At 46.4% G+C, this 22,604-nt stretch overlaps 1 protein-coding gene and 1 long non-coding RNA gene across 21 annotated transcripts in view; one reads left to right on the forward strand and one right to left on the reverse strand.

The window, feature by feature from the left end:
- Positions 1–14,724: 14,724 nt before the first annotated feature.
- On the reverse strand, positions 14,725–17,804 carry LOC136167864 (uncharacterized). Its single transcript, XR_010663117.1, has 3 exons — positions 17,698–17,804; positions 16,872–17,012; positions 14,725–16,774 (listed from the first exon to the last, which is right to left on the reverse strand). It is a non-coding gene; the product is annotated as an uncharacterized lncRNA (long non-coding RNA).
- A 311-nt stretch (positions 17,805–18,115) lies between these two features.
- Positions 18,116–22,604, forward strand: part of TMCC1 (transmembrane and coiled-coil domain family 1) — a 151,933-nt gene continuing 147,444 nt past the window's right edge. For 15 of the 20 annotated variants that reach the window (XM_065933914.1, XM_065933913.1, XM_065933923.1 and 12 more), the window contains exons 1-2: positions 18,118–18,218; positions 18,842–18,937. The gene's annotated coding sequence lies outside the window, so the exon portion shown is untranslated. Of the gene's footprint in view, positions 18,219–18,841; positions 18,938–22,604 lie in introns of all 20 variants that reach the window. The other 5 variants (XM_065933915.1, XM_065933918.1, XM_065933919.1 and 2 more) reach the window with 5 other exon arrangements.

Below are 22,604 nucleotides of genomic sequence, written 5' to 3' on the forward strand. Positions count from 1 at the left end.
TCCCGGGATTGGTGATGGACAGGGAAGCCTGGTGTGCTGCAGTCCACGGGGTCACAAAGAGTCAGACACGACTGAGTGACTGAACTGAGCTGATGAAAATGTCCAAAGTACCAACATTTGCTACTACACAGATGAACCTTGCAATCATGCTAAAGTGAAATGAGCCAGATAAAAAAAGAACAAATATTACATGATTCCAATTATATGAGGTACCTAGAGTGGTGAATTCATAGAGTGGAAAGCAGATTAGTGGTTTCTAGATTCAGAGAGGAGGGGATAATAGAAAGTCATTGCTTAATGCTTACATAAAGCAGTCCTTCAGGCTGAAATGAAAGGACACTCAAGAGTAACTCAAATCCACAGGAAGAAATAAAGAGCACCAGCATAAAGGCATCTACATAGGTAATTCTAGAAGATAGCATAAATACATTTTTTGGTTTATAGCTCTTTTTTCTTTTGTTTAATTTTTAAACAAAAAGTGGATAAGCTTATAACACATGAAGATGTAATTTGTATGACCATAGGAGGATGAAGAAGGGGAGGGAACAGAACCATAAAGGAGCCCTGGGCACATCGGTCATCATCTCAGCCCCCGAAGCCTGGAGTCAGTCATCTGACCTTTATTGGTCGCTCACTCTGGGGGATCTAGTGGTGGCCAAGACAGACCCAGTGGTTCCTGCCTTTGCAGACAGAGCTACTGGCCCCAAAGGATAGGTGAGAAGGAGTTTTTCAGTGTCTGCTCAGAGCAGAGGGCCTGGATCCTGCTTGTGAGTTTTAGAGAAATTTTGTCAGGCTTTGGCGTTAGGGCTTCCCTGGTGGCTCAGATGATAAAGAATCTACCTGCAATCAGGAGACCCAGGTTCAATCCCTGGGTAGAGAAGATCCCCTGGAGAAGGGAACACTGCCCACTGCAGTATTCTTGCCTGGAGAATCCCATGGACAGAGGAACCTCGCAGGCCACGGTCCGTGGGGTCACAAAGAGTCAGACTTCCACTTTCTCTCACTTTTGGCTTCAGGGAGAGAGTTCCAGGTATGAGGCTACCTTTCAGGTTTTCTGTGCTGCACTCTCCCCCTTGTTTCTGTTGCTCCTCCTCTACCTCTGCTGTTCAGACTGTTTCTTCATTAGGCAAAGCCTCCCTCTCACCTTGACCTGGGAGCTAGGGGTGGAGGATGGGCCGGTGGTGGCATGGGAAAGGGGCTGGGGGTGCCAGAATCAGCAAGCGCAGAGCTCTCACCATTGACCCCCAAGCTAGTGCTCCTGTTCGCCCCTGCACACACAGCTCTCCCTGCAAAAATTCAGCAGTATAAACTGTTCTTACCTCTTTGCATATGTAATTGTGTGTGCGCGCGATGCGTGTAACAGGATGCTAAATTGCAACTTCCTATTCAGTCACCAAGATAAAATGGATAAGACATTCCAGACCAAGATGCAAATGTTCAGAGGAAATTAACAAAAACCCACTGTAAGACCTTAGAAGGTTTTCCCAGCATTGAGGATCTCATGATCTAGTTATTGGAGATTAAATAAATTTCTGAGTGGTTAGTAGCTCAATTGTGTCTGACTCTTTGAGACTTTGGACTGTAGCCTGCCAGGCTTGTCTGTCCATGGGATTCTCCAGGCAAGAATACTGGAGTGGGTTGCCATTCCCTTCTCCAGGGGATCTTCCCAACCCAGGGATTGAAGCCGGGTCTCCTGCATTGGAAGGCGGATTCTTTACCCTCTGAGACACCAGAGAAGCCCAAATTTGTGAGAGCCCTCCTGTAGAAGGAAGGAATCCTGACCCCAGCGTTCTGCCAGTGCAAGGAGGTAGCAACTGAGATAGACTGTGGGGGTTTTCTTGATTTGCCGCTCTGGCTGGGGCCTGGCCTGGGAAGTGAGAAGTTCCTCCACTCTAGGAAGAGAACAAGGGGTTGTGATGGCCTGATCTCTCACTAAAATCAGAGGCCAAGGGCTCAGGAAAGGAGCAGCCAGCAGGAGCCCCCAAGGCAGGGCTCTCCAGGTCAAGAACCGGCCAGGGCAGGTGTGGGCTGACTGGTTTCAGCTTTCCTTTCACTCCCTCAGTCTTTCACAAGACCGTGTGAGGGCCCCAGGCTGGACTCTGCTTACTCAGAGGAATCAGGTGAGGAGCAGTGGGGTGAGGGGGAAGGTTCTAGAACAACCAGCCGGGCAGCCCGATGCAGCAGGTCAGAGGCAGCTGATGGATGGGGTGGACGAGCAGTTCATCTGTGAATAATGACTCTGGGACCACAGCCTCCCACGGCGAGTGGGTGACATCAGAGGTCGTGGCGGGGGGGCGGCTGGGGGGTTTGGGGGGCAACTTCAGAAGCCTGGTGTCCGGGAGCCTGAAGGGAGTCAGACTTTGGAGAAGTGACAGACAGTGGAATGTCACGGGGAGCAGGGGTTCTCTGCAGCCAGACTGCCCGGGGGTGAGTCCCGAGGACGCTGGAGGTTAACCCATCTTTCTCTGTGATCTAGGCTAGCTTGGCTTTCAGAGTGAGGGTGTATGAGGCTGAAATGAGTGGGTACTGGGAAGGGCTGAGAGGAAAGCCTGGGAGGTATGTGTCTGTGAAATAAATAATGGTGCTGAGTGAGGGGGGAGATGGGGACCACGTGGCCCGGTTACAGATGGCTCCTGCGAGGCACGCGGAAGACCCTCCCCAGGCCCTACGCAAAGCAGGTGAAGGCAGGTCCACGGGTTTTGAGGGCAGCTGGGAGGAGATTCCTGGTCCCAAGTGAGGTATCCGCAGGAGTGAGGGGCTCACCCCTCAAACCCACTCTGGTCCTGACCTTGCTTCCAGGGCTGAGGGAAGAGGGAGGGAAGGGGAAAAAAAAAGCAAAGGCTGCTTAGCTTTCTCTCAAAGCCTTTCCTTCCCTTTGGTGGCACTGTGAGGGCCACGCGGAGGTCATTCCATTTCTGTGTTTCTCTAATCTGCTTCCAGCCCAGCGGCAGGCGCACAGAGGCCTAGAAATCCTGTCAGCCGCCAGGTTGGATCCTGTCAGACTTCGGCCCCCAGGGCCGCCAGGCCTCTGCTCGCCAGCCGGGTGTTTCGTGTGGGCCTCACTCAATGGCATGCCCTGCCCCCTCTGAAGTCTGGGGGCGGCATTTGGAGGGACAGAGCCTGAGAGCTGGGGCTGGTTGCGGGGTGGGCAGGGGGTCTCCTTAAGAGGGGCTGAGGCCCAGCCAATGGCCTCGGGATCCAGGGGTGGGCCAGGGTCTCTGAGGTCGTCTTGACCGGCCCTCCGTTTTGAATGGAGTCCTAGAAAGGGGCGACTTTGCGGTTTTCTGAGCCGTACTGCTTCCCCTCCCCCACTTCAACCAACTTTATTCAGAAACTGTTATCTTCCAGAAAAACTTCTAAAGATCCTGAGAAGAAAAGGCCCCAGAACTGCTGGAGTTTAAAGTCCTGGTCGCAGTCTCCCAGGAGAGGTGGGCCCTCGCTTATCACCGTTGAAGCCTGCCCCAAGGCCGCAGGTGCGAGGCATCGCACTAAGGCCACAGAAGCGGAGCCCAGAACCAAGGTCACCTCTGAAGCTGACAGAGCCCCTTTGTAACCCCTGGTCATCACTCACAAGCTCCCTGACTCCCAGTCAGGCAGCGATGCCCACTCCAGGAAACACCCTATCATGCCCCAACAGATCACCTAACGCCAACCGTCCAGCAGGAATTCTCTTTGTCTTCAGGCTCTAAAAACTGGCTATTAACCCATGAAAACTGTTGACTCCCCCTGGTCTGTCAGGCGTTGTTGGCCCACTGTGCTGGCACTGCCCACTTTATCTCTCTGCTCTTGGCTCTTCATAGACTCACTCCCTTCTGAAATGCTCTGTCTGGAAATTCTTCTCCAGCTTGCACTTGGACTGCCTCAACACTTATCACTGGCCTCTGGGCCTCAGTTCCTTCAGGGGTAGGACTGAAGGGTGAGGCCCTGGGGGGTTCTGTAAAGATGTGAGAGAGGGTGGCAGGGAAGCTGGGGTGGGGGTAGGGGTCTCTGGGAACCAGCCCCACTTCACCTGCTCACCTGGCAAACCTCGGCCCATCCGTTAAGCCATAATCCAGGCACCATCTCCTCCTGGAAACCTTCCAGACCTGTCCCAGACCTGCCTAAAGACCTCCTCCGGGCGGCCACAGATTACAAGCTATCTCCTAGCTATCAAAGGAGTACCTTTGTAATAGGAGATATCATAGGAGATATTACAAAGGTACATACCTTTGTAATTGTCTACACAGTTGTTTGCCTGTCATCAGAGAATACCTGAGTTGAAATTCCAGTTCTGTTACTTTCCAGCTGTGTGACCGTGAGCAAGTGACTTAACCTCTCTGGGCTTCAGTTGCTACATCCCTAAAACGGTATCAGTAAACACAAAATGTTTGCTACATGCCTCTCCCTGTCTTATGTCCTCGATTTCATCTACAAAGCATCTCTATGAGATTGGTGTGAAAGGCATTCATTTCTATTTTAAACAAATGAGAAAACTGGGAATTCCCTGGCGGGCCAGTGGTTAAGACTCAGTGCTTTCACTGCCAGGGTCCTGGCTCAGTTTGATGACCTCTGATCTGGTCAGGGAACCAAGATCCAACAAGCTGTGTGGTACAGTCAAAAAAAAAAAAGAGAGAGAGAGAAAATTGAGGCACAGAGAGGTGAAGTACTTTGTCCAAAGTCACACAGCTTGTAAATGGCAGGGCCAGTAGAACTCAAATCAACTGCAAAGAGATTCGATTGCCTCTCAGAGCTATGTCATTGGATGCTGTGAGGGTGATACGAGTAAATAAATAAAGCTGTTGGCACATGGCAGTTACTCAATGTTGGTAGTTGGTTGCTCAGTCGTGTCCGACTCTTTGTGACCCCGTGGACTGTAGCCCGCCAGGCTCCTCTGTCCATGGAATTCTCCAGGCAAGAATACTGGAGTGGGAAGCCATTCCCTCCTCCAGGGGATCTTCCCGACCCAGGGATCAAACCCAGGTCTCCCACACTGCAGGCAGATTCTTTACCATCTGAGCCACCAGGGGAATTCCCTGGTAGGCACTCAATAAATGCTATCTATGTTTTCCAGCGTCCCCTTCTCTCTCAGTTTACTTTTTGGGGATTTAAACCTGGGATTTGAAACAGGAATCAGACACATTTTTACATGTGTTTTCTTACTGTTCTCACCCATTTACTGTCATAGGATCATGACACGCCAGTGCTGCAATGGACAGGTGAAATAATGAGAAGAATCATAATAATGATTACTATTGATCACTGAATGCTTACTACGTGTCACTGTCATGTTATTAAATAGATATTATTTTTTAGCAGCAAAATGAAGTAGAAGTTACAGAAATTTCCCATGTGTCCCCTGCCTGCCCCCATCTTCCCCCTCTGTCAACATCCCCCACCAGAGTGGTACACTTGTTACAACTGATAAACTTATATTGGCACATCACTATCACCCGAAGTCCACAGTTCACCTTAGGGTTTGCTCTTGGGTTTGTACAGGCTCTGCATTTTGACAAATGCATTATGACATGTATCCACCATTATAGTGTAATATAAAGTATTTTCACTACCCTAAAGATCCTCTGGGCTCTGTAGATTCAGCCCTTCCGCCTGCCCCCACCCCCGCATCCCCAGTCACTGATCCTCTTACTGTCTCCAAGGTTTTTCCTTTTTCAGAACATCAAACAGTTGGAATTGCACAATATGTAGCTTTTTCAGATTGGCTTCTTTCACTTATTAATAGTAATAAGCATTTAAGGTTTGTCCACTTCTTCTCGTGGCTTGAGAGTTCATTCCATTCTAACACTGAAAAATAGCCCATTGTCTAGATATGCTACAGTTTATTTATCCATTCACCTACTGAAGAACATCTTGGTTGCTTTCCAAAGTTTGAGAATTAAGAGTAAAGCTGCTATAAATATTCCTCGGCGGTTAGTTTCAGGAACGTGAGTTTTCAACTCCTTTTGGTAAAGACCGAGGAGCACAATTACTGGCTCCTCAGCTGGCACTGGTGGTAAAGAATCTGCCTTCCAATGCAGGAGACATAAGAGACATGGGTTCCATCCCTGGGTCAGGAAGATCCCCTGGAGGAGGGAATGGCTTCCCACTCCAGTATTCTTGCCTGGGGAATTCCATGGACAGAGGAGCCTGGCGGGCTACAGTCCAGGGGTCGCAGAGAGTCGGACACAACTGAGTGTCTAAGCACACACACGTGCTAAGAGTATGTCTAGTTTTGTAAGAAACCACCAGTGAAAATCGCTCAGTCGTGTCTGACTATTTGCGACTATACGGTCCACGGAATTCTCCAGGCCAGAATACTGGAGTGGGTAGCCTTTCCCTTCTTCAGGGGATCTTCCCAACCCAGGGATCAAGCCCAGGTCTCCCATATCATGGGCAGATTCTTTACCAGCTGAGCCACAAGGGAAGCCCAACAATACTGGAATGGGTAGCCTAACCCTTCTCTAGAGGATCTTTCTGACCCAGGAATTGAACCGGGGTCTCCTGCATTGCAGGTGGATTCTTTACCAATTGAGCTATCAGGGAAGCCCAAGAAACCACCAAACTTCTTCCAAGGTGGCTATGTCATTTTGCATCCCCACCAGCAATAAAAGAGAGCCCTCATCGCCCCACATCCTCAAGAGTATTTGGTGATGTCAGCGCTCCAGACCTAGCCATTCTGATAGGTGTGTAGTGGTATCTCGTCATTTTCATTTGCATTTCCCTAATGACAGATGATGTGGAACATCTTTTCATATGCTTATTTGCCATCTGTATATATTTGCCATCTCATCTCTGACAAGGTGTCTGCTCAGATAGTTTGTTCATTTTTACATCAGTAGTTCATTTTCTTATTGCTGAGTTTTAAGCGTTCTTTATATATTTTTGATATGCCTTTTGCAAATATTTTCTCCCAGTCTCTGGCTCATTTTCTCACTTCCTTGAACAAGTCTTTCACAGATCAGAAGTTTTTAATTTTAATGAAGTTCAGTTTATCAATTGTTCCTTTCATGGTGCTAAGGGCTGAAGGTTTGGGTCCGTCCAAAATGTATATGTTGAAATCCTAGGACTTCCCTGGTGGTCCAGTGGTTAAGACTTCCAGTACTTCCACTGCAGGGGGCTCAAGTTCGATCCCTAGTTGGGGAACTAAGATCCCATACGCTGTGTGGCATGGCCAAAAAAAAGAAAATTAAAATATTAAATAAAAAAGAACTTTAAAAAAGAAATCCTAACCCCTAAAGATGATAGTGTTGGGGGGTGTGCTTTAAGAGGTTCTTAAATCCCTCAAGAATGGGACTACAGCCTCATAAAAGAGGCTTCAGGGAGATTTCTCAGCCCCTTCTACCATGTGAGGATAGAAGTCTGAAATCCGGAAGAGGGCTCTCACCAAACAATGACAACACCATAACCTTGAACTTTTAACCTCCAGCAGTGAGAGAAATAAATTTCTGCTGTTTGCAGGCTAACCAGTCTGTGGTATTTTGTTATAGCAGCCTGAATGGACCAAGACATTTGGGTCATGCTTTTGTGATGTATCTATAAAGTTAATCACCATTCCCGGGATTGCCTAATTTTCTCCTCTGTTATCTTCTAAGAGCTTTAAGTTTTGTGTTTTATTCTTAGGCCTATGATCCACTTTGAGTTCATTTATGTGAAGGAGTACAGTCTGTAATTAGGTTCACTTTTTGCATATGAATGTCCATTGTCCCAGAACCATTTGTCCAAAAGACTGCTTTTCTCCATTGTACTGAATTTGCTCCTTTGTCACAGAAAAGTTGATGAAGTTTCTGTGGATCTAATTCCGGGCTTCATATTCTGTTCCATTGATCTACTTGTCCATTCTTTCACTCACATTAGTCTGTCTTGATTACTGTAGCTTTATAGTGAGTCTTAATGTCAGATACTTTCAGTTCTTTAAGTTCTTCAATATTATGTTGACTATTCTGCGTCTTTGTTTCTCCATGATAAGGACAAAGCAGGTGTTTAATGTGCACTGAGTTTCACTTTGGGAAGATGAAAAAGTTCTGGAGATAGGTGGTGGTAATGGTTACACAAAACAAGGATGTCAATGAAAGGTACACTTAAAAATAGTTAAGATGGTAAATTTTATGCTACATATATTTTACCCCAATAAAAATTAGATAGTATTAGACTATAATCCACTGAGTAAAATTGGAATCAATGACTCCATATGGACAACAAGTAAAAAACAAGGAAATGGGGGAGGTGGGAGGGCTCTTCCTTATGTTATGATGTCAGTTGATAAATGTGAAAGAAGAGGTGGGTTTGGAAAATGACAGTTTACAGCAATCATAATAAAGATTGATTTTGCAAATACCATCAATTGATGCTGAACCTAAGGAGGAAAATTTGCTGAGAAATGTGAGATCGGCACGGTCTTAGAGTGTTTCCCATAGTTTCCCCATAAAACAAGAGGAAAACCAGGACCTAATCAATGGAGAAAACAGATACAGCATTGACTAGGTGGCCCACACAGACATTACCAATAAGATTTGTCAGATATCACATGCCTCCATATCAATTCAGTTCAGGTCAGTCATTCCGTCATGTCCGAATCTTTGTGTCCCCATAGACCGCAGTACTCCAGGCTTCCGTGTCCATTACCAATTCCCGGAGTTTGCTCAAACTCATGTCCAGAGTCGGTGATGCCATCCAACCATCTCATCCTCTGTCATCCCCTTCTCCTCCTACCTTCAATCTTTCCCAGCATCAGGGTCTTTTCCAACGAGTCAGTTCTTCGCATCAGGTGTCCAAAGTATCAGAGTTTCGGCTTCAGCATCAGTTCTTCTAATGAATAATCAGGACTCATTTCCTTTAGGATTATATGACACCCTTGAAAGGGTACAACACTTGTCTAAAGTTCTGGTTGGGGAAGTATTACCTGAATTTAATCATTAGGAGACATCTGACAAACCCACATTGAGAGAACTTCTATAAAACAGTTGGCTTACATTCTTCAGTAATGGCAATGCCATGAAAGATAAGGAACAGCTGAGGAAATGTTATAGACTAAAGGAGGCGAAAAAGACCTGATAAGAAACTGAAAGAAAGTGAAGTCGCTCAGTCATGTCCGACTCTTTGCGACCCCTTGGACTGTAGCCTATCAGGCTCCTCCCTCCATGGGATTCTCCAGGCAAGAATACTGGAGTGGGTTGGGTTGCACTCGGTACTGGAGGGGAAAAAAAGCTGTGGGACACCAAGACAACTGGCAACTTTGGAAAATGGACTTGGGAGGTGTGCATGCGTGTGAAGTCACTTCACTTGCGTCTGATTCTCTGTTACCCTACGGACTGTAGCCCGCCAGGTTCCTCTGTCCACGGGACTCTCCAGGCAAGAAGACCAGAGTGGGTTGCCATGCCCTCCTCCAGGGGATCGTTCCGCCCCAGGGATCTAACTCCCATCTCCTGCGTCTCCTGCATTGCAGGAAGATTTTTTTTTTTTTTTTTCCTACTGCTGAGCCACCAGAGAAGTCCCTTTGGGAGGTGTTATACCAATATTAAATGTCCTGAATTTGATAACTGTATTGTGGTTATGTAAGAGAAAAATCATTGTTGTTAGGAAACACTAAACCATGAAGAGTAAAAGGGGAATGGTGTATGCCAGGAACTCTCAAATAGCTCAGGAAAAAAGCAAGAGAAAGAATGTCTAAATAAAGGTGTCAACACGCAGAAAGTTGCTGAGCCTGGGTTATTTGACTTATTTTTACAAATGTTTCATAGTTTTGAAATTGTTTTCAAAACTGAAGAGTTAAAAAAAACATTCCCAAGTTGCTAAGGGAAGAGGTTGGATTTAAATCGAGGTTGTTGGGGGCATTTCAAGGGATTCTGCTGTCTCTCTCATTACTGCCATCTTACAGAGGAGGACACTGAAGCCCAGAGCCGAAAGGGATCGGCATTTGGTCACAGCTCACGTGGGCTGCTGCTTAAGGACCAATGTCTGGGATCCCAACCTGGGTAGATTCTATTGCTCTCTCATCCTGTGGATAGAGCTGAGCACCTGGACTTGAGACGACTCATGTTTCTCTGGAGCTTTCCTCTGACCACATCCTGAGCTGGCCGGATCTCACCTGCAGGACTCTCTGGCCCCATCTCTGGAACCCTGGACTGTGAACATTATGTTTAACTAGCAGAGTAACCAGACCAGTTCCCAGGGATGAAGTTGCAGGCAGGTCAATGTTAGGGGAGGGAGATTAACACTCAGCAAGGCTCCCCTCTGAGGTTCTCGGTGGGAGGAAGAGAAGGGAGTAGGGGGAAGTCTTCTATCTCAAGATGAAAGGAGATTGGCCACAATCCCTTACTTCTGCCTAAAACATGTGAGAGTCGCTCAGTCGTGTCGGACTCTTTTCAACCCCATGGACTATATAGTCCATGAAATTCTCCAGGCCAGAATACTGGAGTGGGTAGCCTTTCCCTTCTTCAGGGGATCTTCCCAACCCAGGGATTGAACCCAGGTTTCCCATATTGCAGGCAGATTCTTTATCAGCTTGAGCCACCAAGGAAGCCCCCAAATTACACACAGTAAAGCACTCTGATCTCAAGACTACATTTCCACATACACATTCATCTGTGTAACGATGAACAAGAGTCAGAGCATTTCTGCATCTGGGAAGATGGCCGTGTACCCCTTCCAAGTCAACATGCTGGCCTCCCACCTCCTCTATACTGATCTACCTCTGTCATCATAGGTTAACTTCTTGCCTGCCCTTAAATATCACGTGAAAAAAGATCAAACTGTTCTTTTGTGTCTGACTGCTTTTTCACTCAACATAAGAGAGGGGATAGGGCTTCCTCAGTGGCTCAGCAGTAAAGAATCCACCTGCAACGCAGGAGACACGGGTTTGATCCCTAGGACAGGAAGATCCCCTGGAGGAAGGCATGGCAACCCACTCCAGTATTCTTGCCTGGAGAATCCCATGGACAGAGGAGCTTGGTGGGCTTCAGTACAGGGGGTTCAGAAAGAGTCGGACACAACTGACCCACAAAACAGCAGCGACAACAAACAGAGAGGATGCCTAATCTTTAATATTGGTCCCAATGCTCTTGATCTTCATGGTTGTTGCTGTTCAGTCGCCAAGCGGTGTCTGACTCTTTGTGACCCCATGGACTGCAGCACACTAGGCTTCCTTGTCCCTCACCAGTTCCCGGAGCTTGCTCAAACTCATGTCCATTGAGTCGGTGGTGACATCCAACCATCTCATCCTCTGTTGCCCTCTTCTCCTTCTGCCTTCAAACTTTCCCAGCATCCAGGGTTTTTTCCAGAGAATCAACTGCTGGCATCAGGTGACCAAAGTACTGGAGCTTTAATAGCTAACATTTGCCAGGTGCCAGGCACTGTTCCAAGTGCTTCACAGGTACATATTCTCTTACTCCCCACAGTGTATCTATGAGGTAAATAAAAATAAGGGGACAGAGGTACAGAAAGGTGAGGCAACTTGCCCAAGACACAGAGTTGGGATTGGAAGGTAGGCAACCAATCCCTAATCATGCTTATGTGTCAGAGGTCAGATGTCTCATACATATTTTTTTTTTAAAGATTTTTATGTGGATCCTTATTGATTTTGTTACAGTGCTGTTTCTGTTTTCTGTTTTGTTTTTTTGGCCAGGAGGCATGTGGGATCTTAGCTCTCCGACCAGGGTTTGAACCTGCAGCCCCTGCATTGGAAGGCAAAGTCTTGACCACTGGACTGCCAGGGAAGTCTCCCTCATCCACATTTTAAGGGCTGAGAGAGGCTCAGAGTTGGATCTGAGTCTTTGGAGGCCCAAATGTGATAATAGAAGTAAAAATGTGCTAAAAAGAATAAAACTTTGTACAAATAGAAGGCAGGGTCATGCCTCATTTAATGTGAATAAGGTCACCATTTGTTCATTTAATAACCCAATATGCATGAAAATTTTTAATGACTTTAGCATATTTTTTATTTATTTTAATTTTCGCCACACAGTGCTGCATGGGGGATCTTAGTGCTTAGTAGCTTCAGTTGTGTCTGACTCTTTGTGACCTCAAAGATTGCGGCACATCAGGCTCCTCTGCCCACGGGATTTTCAGATTTTCCAGGCAAGAATACTGGAGTAGTTGCTGTGCCCTCCTCCAAGGGATCTTCCTGACCCAAGGAATGAACCCGAATCTCTTGCATTGCAGGCAGATTGTTTACGGCTGAGCCACCAGGAAAGCTCCCTTAGTACCCCAGTTCAGTTCAATCGTTCAGTCTTTGCAACCCCATGAACCGCAGCACGCCAGGCCTCCCTGTCCATCACCAACTCCTGGAGTTTACCCAAATTCATGTCCATTGAGTCGGTGATGCCATCCAACCATCTTATCCTCTGTCGTTCCCTTCTCCTCTCGCCCTCAATCTTTCCCAGCATCAGGGCCTTTACAAATGAGTCAGTTCTTCACATCGCGTGGCCGAAGTACTGGAGTTTCAGCTTCAACAACAGTCCTTCTAATGAACACCCAGGACTGATCTCCTTTAGGATGGACTGGTTGGATCTCCTTGCAGTCCAAGGGGACTCTCAAGAGTCTTCTCCAACACCACAGTTCAAAAGCATCAATTCTTCAGCACTCAACTTTCTTTATAGTCCATACATGACTACTGGAAAAACCAAAGCTTTGACTAGTTGGACCTTTGTTGGCAAAGTAATGTCTCTGCTTTTTAATATGCTGTCTAGATTGGTCATACCTTTCCTTGTAAGGAGCAAGTGTCTTTTAATTTCATGGCTGCAGTCACCATCTGCAGTGATTTGGGAGCCCCCAAAAATAAAGTCAGCCACGGCTTCCACTGTTTCCACATCTATTTGCCATGAAGTGATGGGACCGGATGCCATGATCTTAGCACCCCAGCCAGGAAGTACCCCAACCAGGGAGCAGACACATGTCCCCTGCAGTGGAAGTGCAGTCTTAACCACTAGACCACTGGGGAAGTCCCTAAGCCAATAAGCATTTAACGAGTACCTAAAGATACAGTCAGTGGTTTCAGAACGACAAAGTTCTTGCACCTTGGAGCTCACAGTCTAGAGAGGAAAGATGTTTAAGGGGGAAGTTACACATGTGCTGGGCTGAGAAAGGGGAAGTTCAGGATGACCTGGGTGTGTGTTGGGAAAGACTGACCTTGTCTGTGGGGTTAGGGAAGGGATCTCCGAGGAAATGACATTTCAGCTGAGAGCTGAAAGGACAGCAGAGTTGGAGAGGAAGGTGTATCAAGGACAGGCAACAGCAGAAGCAAACGCCCTGAGGTGAGAGAGAAACTAGCACAATAATTAGAAACTTAAAGTCACTGGTATGTGATAGTTTTCTGTATAACAGTTACTTGTCTTGCTTTCACGGAAACAAAATTCCTTAAGGCAGTTTCAGGTGTACAAGCAAGTATCAGGCTGTATATTGTCACCCTGCTTACTTAACTTATAAGCAGAGAACATCATGCAAAATGCTAGACTGAATGAATCAAGATTGCCAGGAGAAACATTAGCAACCTCAGATATGCAGAATGATACCACTCTAATGGCACAAGGTGAAGAGGAACTAAAGAGCCTCTTGATGAGGGTGAAGGAAGAGAGTGAAAAAAACTGGCTTAAAATTCAATGTTAAAAAAACTATGATCATGGTATCCAGTCCTATCATTTCATAGCACATAGAAAGGGAAAAGGTGGAAGCCATGACAGATTTCCTGTTCTTGGCCTCTAAAATCACTGGAGATGGTGAGTGCAGCCATGAAATTAGAAGACGATTGCTTCTTGGAAGGAAAGCTATGACAAACCTAGACAGTGTATTAAAAAGCAAAGACATCACTTTGCCGACAAAAGTCCATATAGTCAAAGCTATGGTTTTTCCAGTAGTCATGTATGGGTGTGAGAGTTGGACCGTAAAGAAGGCAGAGCACTTTGAACTATGGTGCTGGAGAAGACTCTTCAGAGTCCCTTGGACTGCAAGGAGATCAAACCAGTCAATCCTAAAGGAAATCAGCCCTGAATATTCATTGGAAGGACTGATGCTGAAGCTGAAGCTCCAATACTTTGGCCACCTGATGCCAAGAGCTGACTCATTGGAAAAGTCCCTGAGGCTGGGAAAGATTGAGGGCAGGAGGAGAAGGGGGCGATAGAGGATGAGATGGTTGGATGGTATCACCAATGCAACAGACATGAACTTGGGCAATCTCTGGGAGACAGTGAGGGACAAGCAGGGCTGGCATGCTGCAGTCCATGGGGTCGCAAAGAGTCAGACACGACTGGGAGACTGAACAACAAGACAGCTTCAATCCTTACATGCTCTAATACATCATGGTCACTGAACGTGACAGTCTTTTTTGATCACTCTTGACCTTGAATAGTTTTTACTAAATTTTAATTTTGTGCAGCTATGTTCTTTGCTGGTTACCCGTACTTAGCAAAGTTAAATACATACTGACACAAGGCTATTTGGAAATATGATAAAGTATGGCTGCAAAGATATTACAATACTTCAATGGAAGTTATGCTAGATTTTGTTGAACAACTTAAGGTTTTTAGTTCTTCTGCATTCATTTCCCATTGATATCACTGCTAAGATTCATTAGTCAACTTCAATTGTAAATTTTTAATAGTTGTTACAATTCATGTTTATTGTAATTCTCCAAATTGCCGGAGTCCAGCCCCGGCGGGTCCAGGAATACCTAAGGGATAAGTGGCGTTGGCGAGAAGAAGTGCATGTACTCTGGTTGCAATACAAGAACTCGTCTACTTTATTTTTTAACAGCTCAGATTATATAGAATTGTTTTTCTTGCCTCCCCCTTACCATCACCCCATGTTACATCAGATGTTGGTTTCATACTCCCGTCAACATTTTCCCTCATATCTTTCCCAATGACTTCATCTGGAACAATCCCGATTACAGGGTTTTTTCCTTGAATGCTCTGTACATAGTCTTCTTGCCTCAATGGCCTAACATTTTCACTCTGACAAAAACAATGTTCCATAGATTCCAGATATAGTATGAATTCTTTGGACAATAAAACAATACACGGGAAGGGTTATGAAAAACATGTTTGACATTTCTGAGAATAGTACCATGAGAAAACTTGATATTTTTCCTTGTCTAAGACCACAAAACCTCAGTCTACAGTCTAACTATGAAGCAGCAAAATACTTCTGAAGCAGCAAAACACCTCTATTAATAGCGAGGTAATGGCAGTGAGGCTGGTTAATATAAATCTTCTATACTATTGAAATCCTATGCTACATATTTTCCAATTCTACAAAAATACCGGTAATATTCCATATTGTTTAAAGGAAGAGAAACAATGGACAAATAGCAGCACTGAAATAGCAACAATGAAACCCTCTTGACCAAAGAACATTAACCTATCGTACATATACTTCTGAATCTAAATGCCTCTACTCTTTTCTAATCTAGAACATTATAATCTTCTAAGCAAGCAGCCAATCTATGCCTGTGGCCTTTTCCTTTTTGACTTGGTACAATGTCTATGGTCGTGTCCTGGGCTGGAGCAATCATGAGCATTTCTGATGCCCTCCCAAGCATAACGCCCCTTGCGTGGTGGATGGTCTGTCACAAACCTGAACAGGCCTTTCATTCCTGGTTGGTCATAAGGTTCCCAATGCCCAGGAGGCAGAGTAGGCCTCGGCCTTCGGGGATCTTTCTAAATAGGCTTGGACTTTTCCAGGGAGTCCTGATCACTGTATGTTACATTCCCAAGAATTAATAGAAAACCCAATAACAGTAAGATAGAAAGAGGAAGGGGACATACTGGGCCCCTGGAGCGACTCCTAGGGGAAGAGCTGCCTTGTAGGTTCCTCTCTCCTCCCGTGACCTTGTCACGGTCTGGGGACATCCCGGTGGCTCCCGACACCAAATTACACATGTTTTCTAGCCTGGTGCCTTTCAAACTGTGATATGCATACAAATTGCTTGGAGGTTATGTTAAAATGAAGACTTAGACTAAGGTGATCTGGAGTGGAGCTGAGATCCTACATTTTTAACAAGCTCCTATGTGATGCTAATGTTGCTGGTTCAAGGGACGCATTTTGAATAGTAATGATCTGGTGGCTCAATGGCAAAGAATCCACTTGCCACTGCAGGAGCACAGGTTCTATCCTTGGGTCGGGAAGAGCCCCTGGAGAAGGGCATGGCAACCCGCTTCAGTATTCCTGCCTGGGAAAACCCATGGACAGAGGAGACTGGCGGGCTGCAGTCCATGGGGTTACTTAAGAGTCAGACACGACTTATCGACTGAACAGCAACAACACGCAATGGAGATGCAGTAATAATATACTTAAATTTATATCACAGCATTAAGTTACAGGATTTCAAAAGCAGAAAGGGGGTATCACTCGGAAAGTTTGCATCCTCTTTTGCGGAAAGTGTTGTGGTGTTTTGGTTGTATGCAGCTGAGTCGTATCATGTTAGGCACAAGTATGACTGTGTTATTATCTTTATTAGGAGCTGAAGTATAGTTAAGGAGATGTGTAGGAATGTGGTCGCTGGGTCATTAGTTTTTATAATTTCAGCTACTGTAATGAGAGTGCAGAGGCATCTTATTGAGGTTTTAGCGTGAAGATCCCTGGATGATTAAAGATACTGAGCACTGCTTTGTTGCTTATTGGCCATTTTTATATCTTCTTCGGTGAAGTGTTTAGTAAAACCTCTTGCCCATTGTTTGTTCGGATTGTTCATCTTATTCATTTATAAGAGTTCTTTATATATTCTGGACTCAAGTCTTTTGTCAAATATATCGTATTCCAAATACCTCCTTCCCGTTTATGGCTTGCCTTTTCATTTTCTTCATGGTGTCTTTCAAAGAACAAAAGTTAAAATTTGGTTAAGTCCAACCTATGAATAATTTCTCTTATGGTTCATGCTTTTTGTGTTCTATGAAATTTTTGCCTACCTCAAAATTACGAAGATTTTTCTCTCAATGTTTTCTTCTAGAAATGTACTTAAGAGTTTCAGCTTTCACGTTTATCATCCATTTTGAGTTACTTTTTTTAAGGGCCTCCTTCAGAGTTCCTGAGACCTACAAATGCATTTCCTGAGAAATACAAATGGGTTAATTAAATCTAAGAGTCAAACTTGTCACCTCCTTGGCCTCAATCTTCATCCAATCAAGTCCTGTCCATTTTACTCTCTAAAAAAGGGCTTCTCTCTTCCACCAGTCTACCTTGCTCCAACTGTAAAGTTCCCCTGCCCCAACTCACACTCTACTCCCCATTCAGTGCCCCGTTCCGGCCACACCAGCTCTGGTCCCTTGGAGATAAAGTTAAGTCTTTCCAAGTCAGCCTTCAGATTCCAGCCTGGAAATCATTGGCTGAATCCATCTCCGTCCTTCCTTCCCCTAACACAGGCTCTCTTAACACCACGCACCTCTCAGAAGACATTTTTACTATGCACAAATTTAAATTTTGTGTAAGTCTCCCTTTAACGTTTGCCTTCTCCACCAGTTCTAACGTCAAAACTCTGTTCCCACGTAGGACTTCCAGTAACTCATATGAGGCCCAGCACCCGTAAGGAGCCTCAATGTGTAAGTGATGAAGGAATAAGTGAATTAGGAACATGGAATAACAAAAGGACAGGTTGATGGCTGAGAAATACTAACATGCCCCTTTGCCAGCAGCGGCCGAAACCCTGCTGGATCCGGGGAGGAAAGAAGGCCTTCGACTGAAGGTAGGCATTAACAGGTGAGGGACCCGGAGCGACTGCCAAAAATCCGCTCAAACCTTCGCTCTTAGAAAGCCGGGCCAGGTCGGAGGAACGCGGTTCCCGGAGCCGTGGCGGTGAAGAGCGTACCAGGATCAGCCCGCGGGCCACCTGCAGCCCAGGAGTCCGCTGCCCAGCGACCGCGTGGGTGGGCGGGGCCACGCCTTCCGGGGGCCGTCCCCGCCCCCTCCTGCAGCGTGCGCGCGCTCGCCGCCCTCGCGCGTGCGCCGCCGGCCGGGGGCGGAGGTTGTGGGAGGCGGCGGCCGGCGGGGCGCGCGCGCGCGCGCGCTCTCGCCTCCTAGCGCCGGTTCGCGCTCCCGCGCTGGGACTCAGGCGGCGGTAGCGGGGGCTGAGGCGGCCGCTGAGGCGGCGGTGGCTGAGGCGGCGGCGGCTGAGGCGGCGCGGGGGGAGGGCCGGGAGGGGGGGTGGTCGGGGTGGGGGGGGGATGGATCGGGCGCGGCGGCCGCAGCGGCAGGAGCCGGCGCTTGAGCGCGAGCGACGGCCCTGGAGGAGATGCCGGCTGCTCCTCCCCTCCCCGCCGGTAAGTCCGTGCTCCCGCCCCGGACGCTGAAGGCGGCCGGGGCCCCCTCTCGCCGCCTCTCCGCCCCGGGGCGGGGAGAATGGTGAGGTGGTGAGCGTGGCCAGGCGCCTCTGCCAACGCGGCCCGGGGCCTCCGGCTCGCGGCCTGACGTGGCTCGGACCCTCGGTCGCCCCCGAGCGGGGCCGGAAGCCCCGGGGCCTAGGGCTCGACCCCCAGCATCCTGCCGGGCCTCTCTCCTCTCCCGGCGCGTTCCGCTGTCATTTTGACCGTGGAGGCTTCTTCTTCCCCAACCCCCTCGCCTCGCCCCCTTCCCCGCACCCCCTCCAGGGCCGCGGGGACCGAGAGGAGCGTGAGGAGGTGGGCCCAGGGCCGAAGGACTGTTTGTGAGGGGGTCCTACGAACCGTCGTCGGTCGCCCTAGCGTCCCCAGAAGTTGGCCACTAGGACTCAGTCATTGCCACCTGAAACCAGTTTTTAGCACCTTTTGTTTTGATTTTCGAACTTGTCGTTTGGAGGGAGGAGGGAGCCGGCAGTTCTGGGAACGTGGAGAATAATAGGTGGTGAGCGGTAGGATGGGAGTCTGGGTTGGTTGGGCCCTAAGGTGTCTTTTATTAACCCTTTTAGGAAAGGAAAAGGGGCTCAGTGAATTGTACTTTCGGTGAAGGACCAGAGATCCGTTTGTAAGTTGCAGACTCCACAGCTTTTTCAGCTTAAGCAAAGGTGCGTGTAGTGTTTGTCCAGGGGTTCTCTTGAATCGTCCCTAACATTGATCGTGAACATCCCCCCAGGTGCACCTGCAGTAGCTCCTTGAAGCACCCCACTTGAGCTGCTGGTTTATTTCCCCCCTCTTTGGCGACAGCTTACACATTAGTCTTGGAAGATCTTAGCCAATGCTTTTGCAGGCTGCCTTTTCATCCTCACTTGTCATAGAGGAAAGGAAGATGAACACACACATGTCCTAATCCAAAATGGTTGCTATAAGTCTGACATACTTATCAGAGGTACTTGTGCCACAGGCATCTCTGTGAAAGGTCTGAATTCCTAAATTATTAAAAAACAGGTAGCTGCTTTAAAACAAAGCAAAACTTTGATTTGTTTATGCCTTCTGATCAAATGTATCTTACATTTGGGAGTTAATGACTTAAACCAGATCCTTGTCTTCGAAGTACATGTTTATAGAAATTGTTGGAAACCCTGGAAGGAAAGAACCTTATGGAAATGTTAAGGACAAGATTCTTCCAGGAGGTAGATAACATTTTTCCCCCCACTTGTAGATTAGAGGAGTGCGGCTCTGATAATGAGTAGGTGGTAGTTTTACTAGTGTCATGTAACAAATGATGCTTATAGGTGGGATTTTAATGCGACAATACCTTGTCCTCTACCGACAGAGTTGGCTTGTATTTTTTTGAAATCACACACCCACTCTCTGGCTAGTATAGAAAGATTAAAAAGCTGCTTCTGGTCTGTGGGCGGTAACCTTTTCATTTCTGAGGAGTTTTCAGCTGCTTGCAGAATAGATTGCTGATCAGCAGCCTAGGGAGGAATCAGATATTAAAAATTCATTAGCACGTGATCTAGATCTATTAAAATTATGAGCACTTATTAAGATTTGGCATGGTGTGGGTGCTGTGTGCTATGTATAGGAAATGAGATTTCTCAGGAGTATTTGCATCTTAAGGTAAACAGAAGTACAATCAGCTGACAGTGTTCTGCCACCTTACAGTAGATGAGAAAATCTTTTATGAGCACAGAAAACCCTGTATAATTTGGTGAAGAAACCCAATGACCTGCAGTAACTGATGACTACCATTACTTTAAACTCTTTGCTCATTTCTATTAGAATATTTCCCCTTTTCTTATGCTTGTCATATATGTTGCTGTTCTTCAGTTGCTCAGTCATGTCCAACTCTTTGTGACCCCATGGACTGCAGCACACCTGGCTTCCCTGTCCATCACCAATTCCCAGAGCTTGCTCAAACTCTTGTCCATCGAGTTGACAATGCCATCCAACCATCTCACCCTCTGTTGTCCTCTTCTCCTGCCTTCAGTCTTTCTCAGCATTAGGGTCTTTTCTAATGAGTTGGCTCTTCGCATCAAGTGGCCAGAGTATTGGAGCTTCAGCTTCAGCATCAGTCCTTCCAATGAATATTCAGGGTTGATTTCCTTTAGGATTGACTGGTTTGATCTCCTTGTTGTTCAACGGGCTCTCAAGAGTCTTATCTAACACCACAGTTCAGTTTGAAAGCGTCAGTTCTTTGGTGTTCAGTCTTCTTTATGGTCCAACCCTCACATCCGTACGTGACTATAATGGCTGAAGGCTTAAGTTTGAACTCTTCAGAGTGCCATTTATGGATCACTTATTAATTTATTGGGAAGACCCCCTGGCTTAGCGGTAAAGAATCCATCTGCAATGCTGGAGACACAGGAGACAGTTTGATCCCTGGGTCGAGGAGATCCCCTGGAGGAGGAAATGGCAACTCACTCCAGTATTCTTGCCTGGAGAATCCCATGGACGGAAGAGCGTGGTGAGCTACAGTCCAAGGGGTCAGGAAGAGTTGGTTATGACTGAGTGACTGAACACACATATACACACGCACTCATTAATTTATTATTCAAGTATTTATTGAGCCCTTAATTTGTTCCAGGATTGTTTCTAGGTAGGTCCTGGGCTACAGTGTGGGGGAAAGGCTGCTTTCATTGAACTTGATTTTGTGTATGTGAGAATGAGGATAGCAAATTAGCAAATAGAGGTAATGCTACAAATCAGTGATTAATAAACTTTCTGAAAGGACCAGAAACGAAATATTTTAGGCTTTACAGGCCATGCTGTCTCTGTTGCAGCTACTCAACTCTTTTGTTCAAGTACAAAAGCAGCCACAGACAGTACAGTACAGAAACAAGTGTGTCCATGTTCTAATTAAACTTTGGACGCGGAAATTTTAATTTCATTCAGTTTTCTCGTATTACAAAATATTTGAATTCTGCTTTTTGATTTTTTTTTTCCCTTCACCTTTTGAAAATGTAAAAACCATTCTTAGTTCATAGGTCATATAAACACATGGGACAAGCTGGATTTATTTGGTCTGTGGCCTGGCATTTTATAGAAAAAGTTTGCTGACTGCTAAATAGTGTAAACCATGAAGAATATAAAACAAGCTGATCTGATAAGTGAGTGCCTGGCGGTGTTGGTAGGGGAGGCATCACTGACAAGATATTTGAGTTGTGGCCTGTCATTGAGATGGAAGAGCTTCCTTGGCGGATGAAATAGCAAGGACAAACATTTGCAGGTAGAAGTGAGCTTCTGGCTTTTTGGCTTAGCGGTAAAGAATCCACCTGCTAATGCAAGAGACGCAAGAGATACAGGATCGACCCCTGGGTCATGAGGATCCCCTGGAGTAGGAAATGGCAACCCACTCCAGCATTCTTGCCTGGAGAAATCCCACGGACAGGGGAGCCTGGCAGGCTGCAATTCATTGGGTCAGAAAGGAGCTGGACGTGATTGAGCACACATGCACGTCTGTGGTTCCCAGTATTGACTTCACATACTGTGTCATTCTTGCCTTGATGTCTTTTTTTCATTTTGTCCTTCTCAACTAGTTTGCACTTCTGACAGGTTTTAACAGTCTTCACATTATAGAATTGAAGACCTGGAAGAGATCTTAGCTTCTTCCCCAATTGCTCTCTTCTCAGATGTTCTCAGTGATTTTTCAGCCTCTGTTTGAACTCCTTTGATGACTGAAAGTTCATTCCTGTGAGGTAGCCTGGACCGTTTTTCGACTGCTCTGATTGTTGTCAGAATGCCCTTCATGTTGTGGTGGGACTCGGCCTCTCTGCCTCCTTTCCCTGAGGCTGCTTTCCCGTGCCCACGGAGGAAGCCTGCAGTGGGGGCTGCACCTCATCTCCAGGATTCGGTTCTGAAGTCAGCGCTTGAGACAAACATTACGTAAGATGAAGACTATACTTGAAAATCCCTTAAATTATTTTAAAAGCATAGTGTGCATGTTTGTGCATATATAATCATGTTTAATTCTTAAGCCTTTTTCAGACTGGGAGCCACTAAGCTTGACTGAAGGAAGGAACAAGTTTCAGAAAATTTTTTGCGTTTTAAGAGCTATCACGTCCTTATCAGACAGTGAATTTTAATGTGTTCCTGCTTTGTTCGAGGATTAATTTTATTGTATTTATGCATTATGCCTTTTAATGTATAAATTTAAGCCTCTTAAATGGATAAATGCAAAACATTAATAAATATTTACAGATATATTGTGCATATTAAATGAGATGGAAGTGGTCAATAAATGTTTGCAGGATTTGAATCTAAATTTTGGCTTGATTGGGCTCACATGCACACTGTTCTTTGAAAAGTTGTAGAGAAGAACTTGGCCAC

Source organism: Muntiacus reevesi, chromosome 4 (genome assembly GCF_963930625.1).
Source record: "Muntiacus reevesi chromosome 4, mMunRee1.1, whole genome shotgun sequence".
Classification (NCBI taxonomy): Eukaryota; Metazoa; Chordata; class Mammalia; order Artiodactyla; family Cervidae; genus Muntiacus; species Muntiacus reevesi.